The sequence below is a fragment of the Colobus angolensis genome, unplaced genomic scaffold (assembly GCF_000951035.1).
Source record: "Colobus angolensis palliatus isolate OR3802 unplaced genomic scaffold, Cang.pa_1.0 Scaffold303, whole genome shotgun sequence".
NCBI lineage: Eukaryota > Metazoa > Chordata > Mammalia > Primates > Cercopithecidae > Colobus > Colobus angolensis.
The window spans coordinates 476,612-487,146 of NW_012116300.1; the positions used below are offsets into that span (position 1 = coordinate 476,612).

At 48.9% G+C, this 10,535-nt stretch overlaps 1 protein-coding gene across 3 annotated transcripts in view; it reads right to left on the reverse strand.

Annotated features, from left to right (window-relative positions):
* Positions 1–10,535, reverse strand: part of NAA60 (N(alpha)-acetyltransferase 60, NatF catalytic subunit) — a 42,186-nt gene that overhangs the window by 24,566 nt on the left and 7,085 nt on the right. Inside the window, exon 1 of one of the 3 annotated variants that reach the window (XM_011950183.1) lies at positions 4,430–4,627. The exons of the other annotated variants lie outside the window; for them this stretch is intronic. The gene's annotated coding sequence lies outside the window, so the exon portion shown is untranslated. Of the gene's footprint in view, positions 1–4,429; positions 4,628–10,535 lie in introns of those variants that run through there. 3 annotated transcript variants of the gene reach the window in all.

Genomic DNA, 10,535 nt, shown 5'->3' on the forward strand with positions numbered 1-10,535 from the left:
TGTACAGGTTATGTTCACGCCATGTCAACTCGTCAAGCAGTGCACTTTTCTGTGTGTATACACATCAATGAAAAGGTTAAAAATGGGAGGCCACAGGAGATGCAAAGCGATCTGAAACTAAGTAGAAAGAGAAGGGCAGCAAGTGGCAGACTAGCAAGACATTTTGAATGTAACAGGCTCTAGAAAGAATAATCTCTGAACAGTTTACAACAGGAGTCAGAACGAGCTATCTTCTAGAAAGAAGTACGTTTGGAAAAGCATTCAATAGAACACCCATGAACGCCAAGGGAATGAGGGAAATATTGTTGCATTAACATTTTCCAGAAAAGAATGCTTCTTGGTACCTAAGGGAAAATTACCCACCTACTATTTTATAAAATGCAATTTGCTTTCTTCAATAGGTATTTTCAAGATGGGTCCCAATGTCAATACTTTGCTGGCCAAATCAACCCTATTTCAGGAATACACTAAACAAAAAAAGAGAAACACTATCTGCTTTTTAATAACAATAACTGCACCACAAAAAGAACACTGAAAGGTTTTTTTTTGGGGGGGGACATAAGGTCTGGCTCTATCACTCAGGCTAGAGTGCAGTGGCACCATCTCAACTCACTGCAACCTCCACCCCCTGGGTTCAAGCCATTCTCCCACCTTAGCTTCCCAAGCAGCTGAGATGACAGGTGTGCACCACCACGCCTGGTTAATTTCTGTATTTTTTTAGAGATGGAGTTTTGGTATGTCACCCAGGCTGCTCTCCAACTTGTGAGCTCAAGTGATCCGTCCACTTGGCCTCCCAAAGTGCTGAGCCCCTGTACCTGGCCAAGAATATTTTTTTAACATGGTTTGTCAAAGATGAGAAAATACCTTTGTCTTTCTGTGGAAGCAAAGGGAACATTTCTCAAACATTTGTTCTGCATGTCTGTCCACAACCACCTCCTTTTCACTGCAACTTTAAATCTGTGTTTAGAATGTTTATTTCTGGCTTCAAAGCACAAAATACATGCTATTCTAAGTGTATGGGGGTTTAAGAGTCCATTTTAGGGCAAAATGGATAATAATTTCACTTAGAACTTGAAGAGACACTGGAACATCTCCAAGCCGTCGCACTCACAGTCCTCGCGATGGCTTCTCCCTGGCTGAGAATTCCGTCCAAGTTGTTGACAAGGTGGGACTAGGGAGTGGCCCTGGTTTGCTTCCCTCTATCTGACCATCTCAGCTTAGACCTGTGGCCACTTTGGGGTGCCTGGCACCTCTCTGCCCACCTCCACAGTGGGGTACTCTGGCTCCATTAAGCACCCTTCACTGTTGACAAGGACCCCAAACCACTTCCTGCAGAAAGCCCTGGCTCCCCCAGTTCAGACTCCCTTCCTATCACTCCCACAAGCACTATGCAAATGCCTTAGTGTTCACAGCAGAATGACACAGGTCTCTCTTTAATCAGCACTGTAAGATATGTGGGCTTCAGATAAGCCCTGAACTGTCCTGCCAGCCTCTTATCAGAGGTCATGCTAAAAAGAATGATACAGAGCCTGGCAAACTGTCTCACTCCTGTAACCCCAATGACTGAGGAAGCTGAGGATGAGGATGGCTTGAGGCCAGGAATTTGAGACCAGCCTGGGCAACATAGCAAGACTCCATCTCTAAACATATATACATACATACATATCAAAATAATGATATAGAGGGAAGGAGTCCTGACCCTGGATCATTCTTTGCACTTCAAGGCACTCACAACTATCTGCTGAATCAAATTTGCCATTTGAACTTAGCCAGAAAGAGACCCTGGACTTCCAGCATCTTTTTACAGATCAGCATTTTACTTGAAAGCACTTCACATGCACATAAGCAGAACCAGCTTCGATTCAGGGTCCACACCCCAGCCTTCCTTTCTGCAAACCAGGAAAAGAGGTGTAAAAGCCATGAAGGCAGGCTGGATGCGGTGGCTCTCACGCCTGTAATCCCAGAACTTTGGGAGGTTGAGGCAGCGGATCACCTGAGGTCAGGAGTTCAAGACCAGCCTGGCCAACATGGCAAAACCCCGTCTCCACCAAAAATACAAAAAAATTAGCTAGGCGTGGTGGCACATGCCTGCAATCCCAGCTACTCAGGAGGCCGAGGCAGGAGAATCGCTTGAGCTCGGGAGGTGGAGGTTGCCGTAGCTAAGATTGCGCCACTGCATTCCAGCCTGGGCTGGAAATTCTATCTCCAAACAACAACAACAAAACACAAAAACAAACAAAAAGCCATGAGGGCTTTGTGGATTCCTTCCAGAAAGAGATGGATAGGGGAGAGATAATGGAGATGACGCAGATGTGGAGGAGCTGCCATTTAAGGAAACAGTGTCTGATAAGCAGCCAGCTTTCTATTCAGGTGAGAGCTGTCACCAAGCACAGAGGACTTCTGGGCTATTTCAGCAGAGCAAGGCCACGTATTGCCCTAACTCAGAGGGCAGGGAAGCAAGCAAGGCCATGCACTGCCCTAACTCAGAGAAGACTCTTCTCTGCATCTGTGTGTTCCCCGTGGTTGCAATGTGACCATTCTGGATTCTGTATCCACCTGGTCTAACCACGGCTGCTAACAGGTACACCCAGTCTCCAGTTATAAGCACCCAGTTAGCAATGACAGGGCACGACCCCTCCTGGTCTCCTTTTAGGTGTATCTTTTATCCCTTAAATCTCCTCACGTCCAGGAACTTTCTTCCATTCTAGTCAGAAGCATGCCGTTGCTAAGCAACCCAGACAAGTCACATCTAAAGATACTCTCCATACTGTTCCAGAGTGGGCCTGGTCAAAACAAACAGGGCAACAAAGTCACTTCAAGTTACAACCAGGAGAGGCTAAAGATAGGACATACACAGACCTTGTAAAAAGTTGTCTGTGTGTTTTATTCTGGCCTGCTGACACCAGACCATGCCTTGACTTTGCTACTTTCAGTTTAAACCACTGTCACAGACACCCAGTGTGTCTGCAAGCTCAGTGAGATGAAACTCCAGCAAAACACAGTCCAATCATGCCTGCCCCATTCTCCAAGGGCAGCTCTGCACATTAATGCAGAAAATCCTACAAGAAGACAGATGAAGACCAGCCTTCAATGCTGTGATGAACCTGTCTGTTTGGAAAGATAACTGGGACTTACACTGCAGTCTCCCTCGAGTTTCTTCCGGTCTTTAAGGTCATCTTCTCCAACCGAGCTTAAAGCAGTTGACTGATATGTGTATATTTATTTGTTTTTGCTCCAGATCCTTTTTAATTCAATGATGTTGAAGACTCCCCCTCTCCCTGCCTGGGAACACTGACCCATATATCAGAATTTCTACATCACAGTGCTACATGGACTGCCGCATTTCTAGAGATGACCTTTGGAGTCACATGACTTTCATGGTTCACTCAGTTAAGCATTAACTAGGGGTTTTATGCCTTCAGTGACCTGGTGAAAGGCAAACATCTGTAAACGGCAATGTTCTCTCTGGTTCTGGCACTCCGATTAACTACCGGATACCTACCAGACACCAAAGCGAACTACTCTGTTGGGCTGTTAACCTTTTCTTTCAAGACAAATGAGTGACACAAAAGTGTACGGCTCAAGGACTTGGCAGAGTAAAAACACACCCACAAAACGGGCAATGTCCACGTTTACTGCTGAGTACCCCTTGCCTGATGTCCAGACCCTGGGTCCTGTCTCCGCTTGGGCACACAGATTTGCGGGTGGTCGTTCAGAGAAGGCCCACCACTTCCCCCCCGATTTTTCCAGTAGGACAAACCACAAAAGCTACAGATTCCCTCTACTCCCTGGGAAGTACCCAATCTGGGGAAGAAAGTCGGAGCCGGGGGTGTGGATTCTGTAGGGCCGGTCTGTAAAAGGCCAGGAACGTAAAGAATTTGTCTTAACATAGAAAACTGGGAGAATAAGACTAGGGGGAGACCTAGACGGAGCCCCCGGCTTTCAGGAGTTCAGAGGAGGGCAAACAAGTCGCAAATAACTCCAATCGGCGCAACAAGTACCAAAACAGGCCCGGATCGGGCCAGGCGGGAGCGGGTCGAAGGCGCAAATCGCTGACCGACTGAAATGGCCTGGCTCTTCACCTCGCGCGAGACCCCACAGGGTACCCATGAGGACCACCCTCTAGTTGCAAATTGTCACGACCACTCGTCTCGGGGTCGGGCACTGACGCAACCCCCAGGCAGAAGGCCCAACTCCCACCCAGCATTGAGAGCCGTGAACTCTTCACCCCTCGTCCCTGGCCAGCGCCCACTCCCCGCCGCAGTCCTCGAAATCGGCTCCCAGGAGGGCTGTGCGCCGGGGGTGTGGGCGCGCTCGTTCCCGGGGAACGCTGGCCCCCTTGACCCGAGCGCCGCCTCCCCGCCTACCCCGCCCCCTTCGGCGCCCCGCCGCAGGTCCGAGCTCCGGGAGCCGACACCCGCCACCTCACCTCGTGGCGGGAGCCGGTGGCCGCTGAGGGTTTCGTAGGGCTCAGCGCATCCTGGAGGCGCAGGGAGCCGGGAAGTGGGGCCGCGCGGAGCCCGCAAAGAGTTATGTAACCGGTAGGGGCCGCAGCCGGGACGCAGGCTGCAGCCCGCGGCACTTCCGCCTCCCGCTCCCGGCCGGCAGCTCAGCCCGGAAGCCCATTGGCCACCGCCCCCACGTGGCCCCGCCCCGTGAGGCCGCCGCCGCCGCCATCTTGGGAGCGGGCAGGCCCTGTGCGAAGCCAGCCCCAGAATGCCGTCTGCGGGGCACTGGCGAGGGCCGGCTCCTTCCCTGTCTCGCGCTTCGGGGGGTCGCCGAGACATGGCTGGCCAGACCCCTGGGTCCACCGGCCTAGCGTGTGCGGACGCCGGTGGCGCGGTTTCCGGGCCGGGGGTCACGCGGCTCCCGAGTGGCCCCCCGCACAGGCCCTGACAGGCGCATCCGAAGCTCGCGAGGGCCTGCAGCGCCGCGCCTGGCAAACCGAAAGCAGGTGCACGAGGCTGGCTCCCGGCCGACCACCTTGGGCCAGTGGGCAGCATCACCCCGCAATGACACTGGCATCTCAGCCGTCCGATTCTGGCGGAAGGCAGTTTAGGGCTGTCCCTGCCTAAAACAAGCAACCTCAGCTGCTTTCCGGTTGCAGGGGTTCTATAATGCAAGATCTAACGCAAAGTTTTTGTTGTTGAGACAGGGTCTCGCTCTGTCTCCCAGGCTGGGGCGCAATCTCGGCTCACTGCAACCTTGAACTCCTGGCCTCCACCTTAGTCTCCCAAGTAGCTGAGACTACAGTGTGAACCACCATGCCTGGCTAATTAAAAAAGTTTTGTTTTTTTTTTGTAGGGATGGGAATGTCATTATGTTGCCCAGGCTGGTCTTGAACCCCTGGCCTCAACTGTTGTGCCCGCCTGGGCCTCCTAAAATACTGGGATTACTGACGTGAGCCACCACGACCAGCCTGGGCTGTATATTTCAACTCCGAGCTTTCCAGAATCCAATTTGAAGAGAACTGGTTATAAGATTCGAGTCTTGGCCGGGCATCGTGGCTCATGCCTGTAATCCCAGCACTTTGGGAGGCCAAGGCGGGTGGATCATGAGGTCAAGAGATCAAGACCATCCTGGCTAACATGGTGAAACCCCGTCGCTACTAAAAATACAAAAATTAGCTGCGCATGGTGGTGCATGCCTGTAATCCCAGCTACTCCAGAGGCTGAGGTGGGAGAATCGCTTGAACTCAGGAGATGGAGGTTGCAGTGAGCCAAGATCGCGCCACTGCACTCCAGCCTGGGACAGAGCAAGACTCCATCTCAAAACAAAACAAAACAAAACAGAAAAACCAAACACTCGGTGCCGGGCGGGCTCAGTGGCTCAAGCCTGTAATCCCAGCACTTTGGGAGGCTGACGTGGGTGGATCACTTTAGGTCAAGAGTTCAAGACCAGCAGACCAGCCTGGCCAACACGGTGAAACCCTGTCTCTACTAAAAATAATAAAATAAAATAAAATAAAAATTAGCTGAGCATGGTGGTACATGCCTGTAATCCTAGCTATTCGGGAGTCTGAGACATGAGAATGGCTTGAACCCGCGAGGCTGAGGTTGCAGTGAGCCGAGATTGCACCACTGCACGCCAGCCTGGGTGACAGAGCGACGCTCTGTCTCAAAAAAGAAAAAAATACTCTTTTAAAACACAAATGAGAAAATAACTATTTCTCCACGGCTTACGTGTGAGGCATTGTGTTAAACATGTAAGATCTCTTTTATCTTCACAACAGTTCAGTTAGGCACCATGTGTTACTACAGGAGATATTCAAGGTTATTTGTACCCTAAAAAAATTCCACCCTTTCTCTGTGTGTTTGTAGCACAGACTCTACCCCTTGTTCCAGTGTGTTCACTAAGTGTTCTAACCCATTAAGGTCATCCCATTCTCCCTTGGCTCAGTGATGAGTTCAGAGGACCCTGCCTAAGCAAGTCAAGCACAGGGGCATCTACAGGTCACAGGGATGGCTCAGGAATGGGCTGATCACCATCGACTTTAGGGCCGATTGGTCCTCCATCTCTTTGCTTTCCTAGTTCCTCTCTCTCTCCTTTCTCTTTTTGCTATGTTTGAGTGTTTCTTCCACTTGATCTAACAGGCTACTCCATTTGTGCTGACCATTCTCTCCTTCAGTTTATCTATTAAACTTCTGAGTTACTTTTTTTTTATTTTAAGCTTTTTCGTTCCAGAAAGTTTTGCTATAATTGAATCTCTTGCAGAAGTTGTTTCACCAGAACCCCCTATTTATGAGAGTCTGTCTGCTCCTTCTCCCTCTGGCTCTAAGGCCTCTTTCAGCATATTATCGCTTTTCTCTTGCCTACTTACTCATGCCTCCTTTCACCCTCTGGCCATAGGTCTAGCAGAGACACCTAAAGGCACACTCCCAGTGGTGGGAAGCCAGCAGGCTCCTGTAGTACAGCCACATACCAAGCTGCCAGGCCATGGCACTTGCCTGTATCCTCAATTCCTGTATCCTCAGCTGCACAACCCTCTTTCAGCCTTGGAGACAGGGAGGCAAGCAGGCCCCTCTGGCCCAGGGAGAGCAACAACCTACCATCTACATGGTCAGCTTCTGCCCTTCCTCTCTGAAGTCCCATGAATCTCCAAGGCCAAGACTGCTCCTGAAATTAAGGCATTTTAATTTTCACCCTAGGCCTCTTCCCCACAATCCCCAGGCTCTCATTTACCCACAGAGTTATAGAACTAAATCCAGTATCCAACCCCAGGTGATTCGAACCACCACCTCCCCCAAACCCATACCCTGTTCTGGATCCTGGCCACCAATGGCCCTACTCAAGCTCTGTTTGGGAAAGGTAGTAAGCAGATGGACTGGGGTTGGAGCAGGAGGAGAGGACCAGGTTCCCCCACTGAAACCTACACATTCAGGTCAAAAACAATATTGCAATTTACAATCTTTTACACAAATCTGCATATGTTCTGATTATTTCCTTAGGGAAAATTCCTAGAATGTTGGTTCAAATTATTATTATTGGCTGGGTGCAGTGGCTCACACCTGTAATCCCAGCACTTTGGGAGGCTGAGGCAGGCGGATCACCTGAGGTTGGGAGTTCAAGACCAGCCTGACCAACATGGAGAAACCCCGTCTCTACTAAAAATACAAAATTAGCCAGGCGTGGTGGTGTGGGCCTGTAATCCCAGCTACTTGGGAGACTGAGGCAGAAGAATCATTTGAACTCAAGACGGAGGTTGTGGTGAGCTGAGATCATGCCATTGCACTCCAGCCTGGGAAACAAGAGCGAAATTCTGTCTCAAAAAAATTGTTTTTCCATTATTATTATTTCATTATTGGAGACAGAGTCTGGCTCTGTTGCCCAGGATGGAGTGCAGTGGATCTTGGCTCAATGCAGCCTACGCCTCCCAGGTTCAAGCGATTCTGTTGCCCCAGCCTACCCAGTAGCTGGGACTACAGGTGCACGCCACCAGGCCCAGCTAATTTTTCGTATTTTTAGTAGACACAGGGTTTCACCATGTTGCGCAGGCTGGTCTCAAATGCCTGAGCTCAGGCAATCTGCCCACCTCAGCCTCCCAAAGTGCTAAGATTACAGGCGTGAGTAAAATTATTTTTAATTAACCACATTTAACTTTGGAAACAAACCCTAGAATGCCTGCCAGAACGTTTTACCAATTTATTCTCATGCCAAGAGTGTGAAGACTCTACACCCACTACAGCAGGGCAAATGGCCCACAGCCTCACCAACACAGGGAATTAGTCTTTTTAAATTGTTTTGAGACAAGGTCTCACTCTATCACCCAAGTTGAAGTGCAGTGGCATGATTACGGCTCACTGCAGCGTTGACCTCCTGGTCTCAAGTGATCCTGCCACCTCAGCCTCCCCAGTAGCTGGGATTACAGGCACACACCACCATACGTGGCTAAGTTTTTATTTTTTGTAGAGACAGAGTCTCACTATGTTGCCCACGCTGGTCTCAAACTCCTAGTGCAAGTGATCTGATCACCTCACCTCCCAAAGTGCTGGGATTACTGGTGTGAGCCACCATGCTCAACCAAGCATTCTTTTTTTTTTTTTTTTTTTGAGACAGGGTCTTGCTCTGCCCCCCAGGCTGGAGTGCAGTGACACGATCTCGGCTCACTGCCACTTCTGCCTCCTGGGCTCAAGTGATTCTCGTGCCTCAGCCTCCCGAGTAGCTGGGATTACAGGCGCCTGCCACCAGGCCCGGTTAATTTTTTGTATTTTTAGTAGAGACAGGGTTTCACCATGTTGCCCGGGCTGGTCTCGAACACCTGAGCTCAGGCAATCTGCCTACCCCAGCCTCCCAAAGTGCTATGATTACAGGCACAAGTAAAATTATTTTTAATTAACCACATTTAACTTTGGAAACAAACTCTAGACTGCCTGCCAGAAAGTTTTACCAATTTATTCTCATGCCAAGAGTGTGAAGACTCTACACCCACTACAGCAGGGCAAATGGCCCACAGCCTCACCAACATAGGGGATTAGTCTTTCTTAATTTTTTGGAGACAAGGTCTCACTCTGTCATCCAAGTTGAAGTGCAGCGGCGTGATCACGGCTCACTGCAGCGTCAACCTCCTGGTCTCAAGTGATCCTCCCACCTCAGCCTCCCCAGTAGCTGGGACTATAGGTATGCACCACCACACCCGGCTAATTTTTTATTTTTTCTAGAGACAGAGTCTCACTATGTTGCCCAGGCTGGTCTCGAACTCCTGGTGCAAGTGATCTGATTACCTCACCTCCCAAAGTGCTGGGATTCTGGGATTACTAGTATGAGCCACCATGCTCAGCGAAGTATTCTTTTTTTTCTTTTTTTTTGAGACAGGGTCTTGCTCTGTCCCCCAGGATGGAGTGAAATGGTGTTGTCTCAGCTCATTGCAATTTTTGCCTCCTGGGCTCAAGTGATTCAGCTGCCTTAGCCACCTGAGTAGCTGGGACTACGGGTGCCTGCCACCAAGCCTCACTAGTTTTTTTATTTTTTGTAGAGACAAGGTTTTGCCGTGCTGCCCAGGCTGGTCTCCAACTCCTGAGCTCAGATGATCTACTCACCTTGGCCTCCCATAGTGCTAGGATTACAGGCATGAGCCACTACACCTGGCCAGGTATTATTCTTTACCTTTCTGCAATCTAAGTGAAAAAGAGCTCATTGTTTTAATGCACACTTCTCAGTAAGTTCGATCGCCTTTTCTATTTTTGAGTCTTTTATATATCATCTTTTATAATGAATGTTACAGATGTATCAAAACATATTTTGGTTTTGGTTTAACTTGGGGGGTTTTCTGACACTAAACATTTTTATAAGTAATGCATGACTGTGGTAAATTATCTTAAAGCAGAACAAAAGGACACATTGGTGAAAAATAAGTTTCCCTCCCTCCAACTCAGTATCCAAGTTCTCCAGCTAACTCATCTTACTATTTTCCTGGTATCTATTCAGAGATATTATTTACATGGACAAGTACTATATTTTCATAAATAAAAGGCAAGTGCAAGTGAAATGGAGGCTGAGCTTAGGTACTGGATTCTTTTCATTCCTTCCTTCCCCATTCTGGGTACAAATGGTGACCAGGGAAATATGTGATTACACAACATCCTGCCTTTGAGGAGTTATGTGATTACAAGACGATCTGATAAGCACTGCAACAGAGGTGTTTTGTACAAACAACAATGGAGCTTCTAGAATGGAGCAGAGTGAATGCATTATTTACTAAGTGTCTGCTATAGGCTAAACACTGAGTTATAATCCCTCCTGTATGTTCTAATTTACTTCTACCTCACAATGCTTGTACTGTATATTCTGATTTACAATGGCGCTGAAAGTTCAGTATTGTTGTCCCCATTTTACAGATGATGAAACACCCACCCAAGGCCTCTATACCATAGAGAATGATGCCTCTCTCCAGTGGCCGCCCTGAGCACATGCCATGAAGAATGAAAGCCAGGAAACAAAGGAGCAAACTGGTTCATCATTAAAACCCGTATGCTTTCCCTTGGATCACAACTTTCCTTCTTTTTTTTTTTTTGATATGGAGTCTCGCTCTGTTGCCC